The 12,375-nt window shown below is 44.2% G+C and overlaps 1 protein-coding gene across 1 annotated transcript in view; it reads left to right on the forward strand.

The window, feature by feature from the left end:
* Window positions 1-12,375, forward strand: part of ERGIC1 (endoplasmic reticulum-golgi intermediate compartment 1) — a 94,435-nt gene that overhangs the window by 19,731 nt on the left and 62,329 nt on the right. The gene's annotated exons all lie outside the window — the stretch shown is intronic.

Raw genomic sequence — 12,375 nt, forward strand, 5'->3', positions numbered from 1 at the left:
GCCATCTTGATTATCACTACAAAAGTTTTTTTTTCTCTTGCTGATAATTGCTCATCTTAATTAATTAGCCTCTTAGAATTGGTAGGGCAGCTCCCACCTTTTCATGTTCTCTGTATGTGTATATATGTCTCCTTACTATATGTTCCATTCTATGCATCCGATGAAGTGGGCTGTACCCCACGAAAGCTTATGCTCAAATAAATGTGTTAGTCTCTAAGGTGCCACAAGTACTCCTGTTCTTTTTGCAAAGTTTAAGTGTTCACAGAGAAACTACAGATGAGCATCAGTTGGTGCTCTTTGGCCTGTTAGAAGCCAGAGTCACTGCATGCAGCACCTCCATACTGAAGAAGATCAAGAGCTGCATTTGTGTGGCTGCAGTTTTATATATCTTTGCCTTCTCATCCAGTGCAGCCTGTTGCAGGGCCGCCCAGAGGATTCAAAGGGCCTGGGGCAAAGCGGGGGAGTGGACAGAGAAAAAAGGCGCCACCCACTACGGCGCTTGTATTCACCGGGCGGCGCTCCGAGTTGTCGTCATGTCCTTCACTCGCTCCGCGTCTTTGGCAGCACTGAAGGGCCCGCCGCCGAAGACCCGGACTGCCGCCGGCTGAGTAGCCAGGGAAGGGATTCTCGGCCAGGGCTCGCGGGGCCCCTGGAGGGCCCGGGGCCTAGGGCAAATTGCCCCACTCTCCCCCCGGGTGGCCCTGGCCTGTTGACTGTTGGTCTCTTCATTGAATACCTCTGCTCTGGGAGAAACACCACATCACAGAATTTTCCGGACCATCTGAAGAGAATGCTACAGTGGACACTTAAGCTGTTTGACTTCACTGTGCCAACTAGAAATCTGTCCAAGAACAATGAGACATTCATTTTAAGGAGGCATGTGGGTGTAACACTTATGTAGCATGCATATGGCAAGTTAAATGTATAGTACTGTGTTAGTCTTTTCCTCCTCACCTCTCCCAATTACTGACCAGTATGTTTAATGAGTGAGCTCTCTGTAAGAAATGAGCATGCTCCCTGTCATGTCAGCCAGGCAGTGGCATAAGCCTAGATGCATTTTTATCATTCAAACGTTTTGTAAAAAGGAAACATTACACTCAAGCCTTGCTGGATTCTTGATATGAGGTCTGTGGAAAAACACTGTTTGGTTCAGCTCTTTTTGGTTTGCAATGAGGCTTTTGGTGTTGGAGGTTTCTCCCTTAATCTGACTGTCAGGGATGGACATGAATACATGAACATGCATACACATCTTCTCTGGTTTGCAGGAAAGATTTGACAAGGTGAGGGGGCAATAGGGAAAAGCCAGTATTTGAGATGGATGCACTACCCAGTTCTATTCAAGAGATTACTGCTAGTGCAGTTGTATAACATTTCATCTTTCTTTCGTTCCATGAATCTGGATTCTTTGGTTCCATAGATCTGAATCTTCTTTCTTGGTATGAAGGTCTGTCAAAAATCCAATCCAAATGCCCTTGAGTGCTTCTAAAGAGAGAAAAACTGTCTGGTTTGTAAGCAAAAAGGAAACTGCCAGTTTAGGTGAAAGGAACACTTGTCAATTTAAAAACCACATTTCTGTCTGAAAATGTAATATTAATAGGTGAAACAAGAACGAAAGTTACTAGAACTAAAGTAGATTGAAATATTTTTTAATTTTACATTATGCAATTGATAAAGTGATTATGTATTGTCAGGTTTATTGCGTTTCTCCTTTTTATAGTAACATCCCCTGTTGGTGTGGCTCTTTCACACAGCTACAGAGTTGCATTTGTGTGTGTGTGTGTGTGTGTGTCCGACCGTTCCCCCAAATGTCTGTAAGGCGACAAAAAAGGGCCAGGGGATCCAAGGGCAAATACCTGTTTCACCTGAAACTATTTGTAATCATACTTTTTTTTTAAGTGACTAGATTTCAAGCTGATTGTGTCCCACGTAGGCTTTGTTTAACAAAATCTACTTCATGCATGTTGAATTCATTGAAACCTTCTGTTTTGCAATGTTATGAACCTACACAGGAGCAGAGCTGTGCCAACTATTTCTGAACAAAGTCGTAAATAGCACAGTTCCATCCAGCGGTAAGGGCCTAAGAGCAACCAGGTTCTGAAAATGGCTTTAACCAAATTGTGCCCCCTCCATGCTGGCAACAAAATTGCGCTTGGATGAAACTTTTTAAAGACAGTTTCCTAACCTGGTTTTATTTTATTTTTTATCCTGGATAGTATGGCCTAAACATTCAGTGACAGCAAGCGTGCCAGGTTTTGGAGTTTGCTTTCTCGGTGTATAAATGGTCCTGTGATATGAAAACGGTTGTGAATGAGTTCAGAAAATGCAGTGCTCTTCTTGCTCTTGTTCCCCGTCCCACTGCGTAGGGGTGAAATAACCCTGTGCAGACAATACTGTGTGGTTCTGTGATGTGGGGGAGTCCCAGGGGCCTCCCATTAGGAAATGCCAATAACCAGCCCTAGAGAGGTCTGAATTCTGTCATGACAGACTGTATTGCCCTTGCAGTGTGTGGGCTCGATGACTCTTCAGCTTCCCTCTTAAGTGCAGATGTGTCACTGTGAAGTGGGTTTTCCACCACCCTCATTACACACTTCACTACAGTGAGCTGCGTGACTCCCGCCTGATGTTTGAGCACTTCTGCCCAGGAAGCAGTCTCAGCATGACTAGCATAGAGTCGTGTGTCTCTTTTTATTTAAACAACCTTGTTCTGTGTTTGTTGCAGCTATCGTCCCCATTACCACCACCACCACTTTGTTGACCACCAACATCCCCTCTCCCTGAGCAGGAGCCTATCCTTGACTCAGTATAGTTTATTCTACCCAGGGAGGATGCAAGAGGACTGAGATTGTTCCTGAACCAGAAATCTTTTGGGGCAGTTCAAACTATTAAGTTTGACAGTTGTTTTTTCTCTTACCAGGTTTTCTGTCTATTCCTCTGGAGGCCTTATATATATTTATTTTTTTGTAAATTTTGATGGTTAATTATTAATTTCTATTTTTAACCTTAGTTTTTTCTGATTTTTATCTTTAAATAAACTTTCACAGTGGTGCTGCAGGGGGCTCCCTGCATGGCCACAGAGTCGGTGACACCAGATTCCTGCAGGCGCACGGTGAGGGTCCTGGCTTGGCAGAGCAGAGACCCCTGGCCAGGACTGTGAGGAGGACACGCCTCCTGCTGCATGGGAGGCCACCCCACTGCTGAACGGCCCTTTCCTGGGGATGGCTCCGGTGCTCCCAGCCGGTGAGCCAGTGACCAGGGCTGCAGAGGGGGCCAGTGATGCTGTCACGGGGCCAGTGAAGCTGGATCCCTGCAGGCTCTAGGAGCACCTGCCAACTGTTACCAATAGACTTTTTTCATCTATTTCAGTGTGTCAGGTGAAATCAACCTTTACCAATCACTAGTTATTTAAATCAAATCTGCCCAGCCTATTTATATTGCAGAACTAGGGATTGTGATGGAAGGGACATAGCTCCCTACCCAGGATGAGTGGGTAGCTCTCTGCCAGCACCAGGCCTCAAGAACACAGCATGCATGGTGGAATACAAACGCCTACAGTGCCGTTCTGCATTGTCAGTACAACAGTGTGCAGCCTAATGAAAATGTGGGGGCAGCCTGAATTTGATACTGAAATATCCTAACCTGGGGAATATTGTAATGCTTGTATTATCCATTTTCGTACCTCAATTCAATAAAATCCTCAGTTTTTGAACTCTACTTGAATTTCCAGCTCGACTTGGTCAACAAAATGTTTAGCTCAAATATTATTTGAAAGCAAATTTTGACTGTAAAATCTGTGATACTAGAAAGTTGAGTTCATTGCTAAAGAAATTCACAGATTGATTCAGCAAATGTCACCTTTTTCGTGTTTACAGACTGATCCCAAGGTTATTGATTATTCTAAATTGTTTTTTCACTCTGTGCTAATGTGGGCTTTGAGAGTGAGAGAGACACCAGGAATTAGTGACCTGCTTAACTATGAATATAGCTGCTGCACACAGTCGTACTTTTTTCTCTGTCCTATGGTACTCTTGCCCAAAATTGTCTGAGCATTTTCACCCAGAGGATAGTTAACACACACATTAGGTGATGTCTAGGGATTATTAATATTCAACTAATTAGCAGGGACACTCTGACTTAAAAATCCTTACAAATACCACCTTTGTTTATTAAAATGGAAAGACTTTACAAATCTATTATTTGACTGTGCATTTGCATTCCTTTCACTTCACCCAATTAAAAGAGACTAGTCCGTTTTACTTTCAGGTACTCCTGGTGGTATGGTGCTTGGGTTGCCGTTGTTGTGGGGGAATGTATGTTGTTTAAACTTTCTAGTAAAAGAAGAATAAAATAAACATTTTTCATGGTGTGAAGTTTTGTAAAAAGCTTGTCTTAATGCAGCCTAATTTCAGGCTAAACTTGACCTGACTCTGTTCTTCTAAATCCAGGATGACTTCATTTCTGGATGAGAAGTACCGGTACTTGCTGAAAAGTAGTACTATTGCCAGGAGCTGGTTACTGCAGAAGGTGGAGACTCCATGGTTCTTTCACCATCCACATTCTTATGTTCTTATAGGCATGGAATTCAGGTGGCTTGGTTTATGACAGTTTCGCTGACGGCCATAGATACATCAGCCCCAGTGTAATCAATTTTTTTTTTTTTCATTTCAGTGACATCAGATACATAATTTGTCCTAATGAAATGGACAACCACACTTAGCATGGGGAATAGGGGAAGAACAATGCCCTGACCACATCTCCTAGGCATCTTCCTTTCTCAGTACATGTTGTGCTAATTCAAGACCAGCCACTCTGGGGCCAGTGTCTATCAAAAAGCAGATGGATGGGGAAGGGGAAGCTGATCTTTAACATACAATTCTGCTTTGGAAAAATACACTTCACTTGTAGTGGGGGGAAAAAAAACCAACTCAACCCACTGTAAGCATTAAAGTCAAATCTGAATCATATGAAATGGGGTGGCATGGTGGGGGAAGGGAATCATCTCTTTGCAAATGTCATCATTTAGTTATGACTTTGGTAGTATTTGCTGGTGTGTGAATTCTGTTCTGCAACTGGGTTGTGTGTGTTGTGGTTTTGCTTGGCTGCTGAGATAATTTTGTGGGATATAAAATGCAGTCCTATAAACAAAAAGTAGAACATCTTTTCCACTCCCCAAAATTCAGTAAACAAGCATAGATGTGTGTGTACATCTTCCTCCTCCCCCAACCTCAGTTTTGTCTGCGGACTTGCTGAGAGTAGGTGGTTAAGGAATTTAATGTCTCTCTGTAGTGACTCACCAGAATGATTCACTAGTGGAAATAGAACGACCCCGAGAGTCTCTTAACTACTCTGAAAGGCTGGGTCAGGTGACATGCTCAGCATCGCTTGCCCTTTCTGGTCTGGAGGCTGCTATTCTGTTCTCCCCATGTGCATTCCTTTATGGTGGGGCCCCTAGTGCTCCTCCAGGTCCAATGAGGGGATCTGCAAACCTCACTATTCCTGCATGCGTTGACAGGAGCAGCTCCTATGTCTACACTGAGTTTTTAAACATGTGGCCGCAAGTCTTAGAGCCCGGGTCTACAGACACAGACTCAGGCTTGCAGGGCTCACACTACGGTGCTAAAAACAGTTGTGTAGACATTTGGGCTTGGGCTACAGCATGTGCTCTGAAGCCTGCGGTAGGGGTGGGGTTCAGATCACAAGCACAAAGTCTGCACAGGTGTGTTTAGTGCAAAAGCGCAACCCCAAATCAGCAGACTCAAGCTCCGTGACTCACTTCCACGGGTTTTAAAATAGAGTGAAGATGTACCCAGAGATACTCGTCTAGATGTAGGGAGGAAAACATCTTGATTCCCGTCAAATAAATTCCTCCAGATGCCAAGGGTCCCCTTTGCTGCAGTGCTGCTAATACTTACCCACCAGACAGCTTGATTTCTTTTCCTTTGTTGCCACTTCTCACTCTTAGGTCTGCACTTCTTTTTTTGTGTACGAAGATCACCGTATCCTAAAGGGGTGTTATTGCGGAATTTCATGTCACTATTACAAAAGCTGTAAGGTGTACGACCTCTGAGGTGTTCACATGCCACTTACCGATGGTGTGGCCTTTGAATTTATTTAAAATGCTTTGGGATCCTTTGGATTGGCAGCTGCTGTGCAAGTGTCAGGTCAGTAATATACACTCCTCCCACTCCAAAAATCCCTGTACACTTCTCTGTACAGTGGGGTAAAGTGCTTCATTCCAACTAATGTGGCAGACTCCAAATAATCTGAGTTTGAATCCTGCCCAGCCTGCAATGGACTCGCCTTCCGGTTGATGGGCACAGTTGATGCCTGTTCTCTCTGTGGGAGAGTCACATCCCAGATAAGTGCTCAGTGTGTAAATCCTTCTCTTTTGAGAGCTTGTACATTTAGGGACATGTGATTGAAGCTGCATCTACTCAAACATTCGATACACTTGTCACTTCAGACTCAGAGGAGGTGACTGCCTCCAAAGAATGACTGAAAGGGTCTTTTTCAGTGACTGCTCCCATGAGCACACACACTGCCTTTGGGTTCAGCGAAAGGAAGGCAGGAAAGAAGATGCAGTCAGAATTGGCACCAGCTGTACTGACTGCCCCAGCGTGAGTTGCCTTTATGCCAGCGCTGGTCTCAGGGCCAGCACTCCTGATGCCGACAATGTCGTTATCAGAGCTGACAAAGGTGAGACTGAAAGAGAGCTGAGCAGAGCCCAAGCATGGATTCAGGCATAGGGAGATGTCATCCTGTAAGGAGGGGAGAAGCTTCGCTCCAAGGACAAGGGGTTGAAGTCTGCCATTAGGGCAGGAATGATGCACTGTGAACTAGTACAGACTTAGATGCAGACCATGCCAATTATGGGTCAGTGATATGCCCTCACAGAATTATTGAGATTCCCTCCAGAGACATAGTCCGTACCAGAGAGGTGCCCAGGACTGGAGCTGAAACATTATTCCACAACACCGCTGTTCAAAGAGTTGTGTATTCTTCGCTGTTGCTAGATTACGCCTTCTCTCTGGCATCGAGCAGGGATGTCTGTCTTCTATCTTCTGAGAGTGACCCGAGGGCTGGTAGCTGACATCCCTGTGGTATGGTTTCACCCTCAAAGAAGTGTGAGTGTAGCGCCTCCTAGGAGTCAGCGATAGCCTAGTGCAGTGGTTCTCAATCGGGGGTAGCAGTACCCCTAAGGGTATGCAAAGGTCTTCCAAAGGGTACATCAACTCATCTATGATATTTGCCTAATTTTACAACAGGCTACATAAAATGTACTAGGGAAGTCAGTACAAACTAAAATTTCATACAGACGACGACTTGTTTGTACTGCTCTATATACAATACACTGAAATGTAAGTACAATATTTATATTCCGATTGATTTATTTTATAATTATATGGTAAAAATAAGAAAGTAAGCAATTTTCCTGTAATAGTGTGCTGTGACACTTTTTTATATTTTTATGTCTGATTTTGTAAGCAAGTAGTTTTAAGTGAGGTGAAACTTGGGGGTATGCAAGGCAAATCAGACTCCTGAAAGGAGTAGAGTAGTCTGGAAAGGTTGAGAGCCACTGGCCTAATGGACTTCCTGAGTAGGCAATCTGTGACCAATTGTAAATGGTCCATGCACAGATCCATCACAGGACCAATATTCTGTCATTGGGCATCCCCCATAATAGACTTGCTTGCTACCAAGGACAATGCCAAGTATTGCAACTTTTCCTCCAGAGGTGGCCTCCATCCAGGATCATTGCTAGATATAGATTGTAAGCCTAGTGCAATGGGACCCTAGGTGCTATGGGAATAATTATTTATATTTAGTGGGTGGCTTATAAACCTTTTATGATCTAGAGCATAATGTCTTCCAAATTTGTGAGCACTTGCACAGATAAGTTAGGCTTATTTATTTATACATCTCCAATCTCTTTTCCCCTCACCCCCACCCCATTCCTGCTAGGCTCTTGGCCTCAATGACTTCTCTGTAGTCTTGAGTTCTGCTGGCTAATTGTGTTGTGTTTTCTCTCCAGATCTCCTAACCCATCCCTCTTGTGGTCCCTGCTGCCAGGGCTGCTTTCTGTCTTGACCGCTGCAGCATCCTGCTCCAACCCTAAATGTAGTTGCCTAGTTCGTCTGCCTTTTCTGCTACTCAGGCCATGTATCGGCATTCGCCCAATGTGAAGTTAAAGCTTGTACTACCTCCCTAAGCTCTCCTTCCTGCCTACAATCCAAGCGCCTCTCACCACTCTTTGTGTCCTTCCTCCACTGTTTGTTATGGGAACCCTTCCTCTCCCCTTCTAAAAGCGTGCCAGGGCCACAAAGCATTCCTCTTATCAGATGCAATCCATTCACTTTGCTCTGTACTGCACTATGCATATGGGTATGTCTATACAGCATTTTGGAGTCCACGGGAGTGAGCCTCCCAGCATGGGTCAACAGACTCTGGGTAGCAGGGCTCATGCTAGAGCTCTAAAAATAGCTGTTTAGACTTTGCTTTGAAGTTGCAGCTTGGGCCTGTCCCTCTCCCCGGCTTTCAAAGCCCAAGCTGCAGCCTGAACTGAAACATCAAAGCACTGTCCGCAGAGCTATTTTTAGAGCACTAGCATGAGCCCTGCTAGGCTGAATCTGTTGACCTGGGCTCTGAGGCTTGCTTCCTTGAGCTCCAAAATGCTGTGTAGACATAATGTGTCTTCAGACTGTGAGCTCCTCAGGCTAGGGCTTGATTTTCTTCATGCACTTTGTCTGTTGTGCCGTGCTTGGGTATGAAATGTTTGTCAAGTGCTTTGAGATTCTCACGTGACAGATACTATAGAGGTACAAAGTGTTGTGATCAGAGAGGCTTGGGTCCTGAAGTCTGGATCTGGCTCCAAAGGCTTGCAGAGTTGAGTAATGTTAAGATCCAGAGTTTTGGCTCAGTTCTGTCTCTAGTTATGATTTTATTAAATGGGAGAGGATGGGGAACGCAACTGAAGCAGCGTAGAAAATGGAGAGGCTAGATTTCTTTTTCAGTAGGTGATTACAGCCAGCAGATAAATGCACATGACAGGTCACAGGTCAGTTTATGTTGGTGGTTTGTCCCACCACCTTTGACTCTGTCCCTCTTTAGAGATTTCCTGTATAAATAAGTCTAAAAATATTTGGTTTTGGAGGGGGAGGGGAGTGTCAAGAGGCCATTAGGAGGTGGGTGCCACTTAGGTGACTAAAATGGGAGAGGGCGCTATTTTGAAAGCAGCTTTTCACGTATATTCTGCATTTATTTTTATCCTGCGATGGGTCATAACTTTAAAACTAGTGAACATTTCTCACTCTAAAAACACGCTTCCTTTTATAGTGTACACATGGCGGTGGTTTTACTACATTCAGCATAGAACTATTTCCTATTTTCCAGTTGTTCAGTAACACTCCAAAGCCCTTGCTCTGCCTCCCTCTCCATTGACTTTCTCGCCTTGCCAATCCATTATTGTGATTTCAGTGAGACGACGCCAGTGTTGAGAGTTTAATGGGCCGTGAGCAGGAAGTTCAGCTATTTCCTCCTCCTGTGAGACCATGATGTCATCAGCTGTTCTGGGTCACTTTATCATCTGCTGCTGCTGTTGCTTTGGTGTGTGTGGAAAGAATGTAAACAGCACTTTCCAGATGTTCTCAGGGTGGCTGCAGACCCATAAATGGGCTGTTTAGTTCAGGAGCATTAGTAATGTGTTTAGGGGGTGGCAGTGATTAGAGTCATAAAAATGTATAGTGCTATAAGCCTCCAGCACAGCATGCTCTGTTAGTTACATCACGTATGAGCAAAAGCTGGCAAGGGGGGCAGTTCCCGCTGTGTATGTATGTGGCCCCATTGGTGCAGTATCTGAGCACCTCACAGGCACTAATGAGTTTAGCCTCTCAGCACACCAGGGGAGGATTTCACAGGTGGGTAACTGGGACACCGGATGATTAAGTGATTTGTTCTGTGGCTTAGTCAGGCATTGAACCTGGATACGTGATGTTCCCAGGGCCTTAACCATAAGATTATTTTTATTATTATACTTTCCTGTTTCTCCTCCCTCTCTCCCTCCCAAACCATACCCCCAACTTTGAATCCCAGATAAAATTAAACGATAGAAAAGTCTTCTAGTAGGTCTGTGGCAGGCAGGTGCTAGTCTTTGTTAACCCATTCTGCCTCCAGGTGGTGGCTAAGGAGCTTGTTATATTGATGTTCTAGTCAGACTAATGATGAAAGAATCCAAAAAGGCATTCTAGTTGTCTTCGAACTCCACCCCCCAAAATAGCAGATTTGGTGCTAGTGAAAGGTGCTGGATAGGTAACCTTGGAGCTGGTGGCCTCTGACCCATAATAGGCATAGCACAGATTGCAGTAGCAGAGTGAAAGTCTTCCACCCTGAGCTCTCAGTGCTCAACAAGAGATCCCCTCTAGGTGGGAGGCTAGTTAAGTGCTGCTGGCCCATAGATTAATTAAACTAGTCCAGAGTGGGTAGATAAAATACAGCAAGGCCATGGCGGCTAATGGCTAGAGTGGAAGACTTTTTCTGGCTCTGCCAAGTTTGTCGTGTCACCTTGTGCAAGTCATTTAACTTCTCTGTACCACTGTGTCCCCCCATCTGGAAAATGGGGATGATGATGCTTCCTTACCTCACAGGGTGCTGTGAAGTGCTTTGAGACCCTTAGATAAATACTGAGGTTGACTATAAACAAAATACTTTAACTAGTGTTTTAAAAGGAAGCTACCTATTGAATTTTAGAAAATCAAAGAGAGAGTGGAAAAATGAATCTTAGCCTTGTATCTTCTCTCTGTGAAAATGCAGGTTATTATAGTGTCCAGTTTGGGATTGGCAAGGTCTTATCTATCTCGCTGCAGCTGGAAACAAGGACTTCAGGGTGAAGCGTCAAACCTCATGCACCACTAGGGAATTAAAAAACAAACAAACAAAAAACCCCAAGGCTAAAAAACCCGTCACTTCAGGGTGTGGGTTTTTTTTTTAATGGACTAATTAATTTTTATTGAGTCTTGGAAAATCTGATGTCAGACCTGCATTGTAGCAGGGCATGATGGAGCACAAGTTGATTGGAAATTATATAGCCGTGATCACAAGGCAGTGAAAGTTTAACTATGGGAGTTTAAAATAGCAAAGCTGAGCCATGTTGATATTAAAAGACATGACTGAATAGAAATAATGGTCTAATATTAAACTAGTTTTCTTTTCTTGGGGGAGGAAGCAAAATGCTTGGCTGGTTTCTCTCCCGATATCTGTTGTCCAAATATAGGTTTCTTACCTCAATACCTTGACTTTTTTAAATTATTGCTGGGAGATCGGTGTTTGCAGCTTTTCCCCCCACCAAACACAAGTTACAAGTTGCTTTATGGATTATCTGGCAGTCGTTTACGTGTCTCTCATCGTAGCACATACAACCTTGGTGTAACTCCACTGAAGTCAACTGGATGAATGTTGCCCCTTAAATTTCCTGGCAACTGAAGCCAGAGCTCCCTGGAGTGTTTTCCAGGCTTCTTCCATGAATCTCTGCTGCCATGTCACCTTTCTTTGTTTTTAATGATTTCAGCTAGGGGAAGATCTAATACCTGCTCCCTGTTCCACCTGAATCCACTGGGTGAAAGGAACTCTTCTGTCTTCAGTCTTAACAGACCTATTCTTTAATTAGGTTGCCTTTCTGCATTTTTCTTCCTAGTTCATAGGAGCTGATTGACTGAACAGCTTTGCTCATTACAGCAGGATTAATTTAAAAGACACAACTGTTTCTATAATTCAGGTTTGGGGCTTGGGAGATGTTCCTTTTAGAAAACCTGTTCTGTGGATCCTGCTGTGAAAAGCAGAAAAAGACTGGGCCCAGTAGGCTAATGTGCAGGCTTTTAGATCTGGATTCAAAACTTTATTTCCCTAAATGAAAATATATGTATGTATTCTTCTTCTAGTCCCTGGGTATGCTTGTCAGTACCTCCAAAATGACTGCCCAGTCCCATGACACTAGCAGCCTATCTGATATTCCATCCCTGTCCAAAGTGGGTGCTGCAGGTGAGGACAGGGGAGCTTTGGGGGTGAGCATGTGTGTGGAGAGCCTGCCTGGTTCGTACTGGGTTCCTTGCATTCATGAGCCCATAGTTTGAATACAAAAAATTTGAAAAGGGAAAAGAATACTCTTTCTGATGACATCATTGATTATACAATGGTCTATAATTTGTCCACCATAACCTATTTCCCTCCAATGCTAGCTAACTAGCTAGAGTGCAGAGACCCATGAGAGCAAGGCAAGGGAGGTAGAGGAGGGAGCTTGCAAAGGTGGAGCCAAAAAGTAGCTTAGTTACATAACTGTACAAAAGGAAAGGGCTTTGTGTGGTTTTTTTTTTTTCATGCCCTTCTGCA

Source organism: Terrapene carolina, unplaced genomic scaffold, assembly GCF_002925995.2.
Source record: "Terrapene carolina triunguis isolate 2854851 unplaced genomic scaffold, T_m_triunguis-2.0 Scaffold629, whole genome shotgun sequence".
Classification (NCBI taxonomy): domain Eukaryota; kingdom Metazoa; phylum Chordata; order Testudines; family Emydidae; genus Terrapene; species Terrapene triunguis.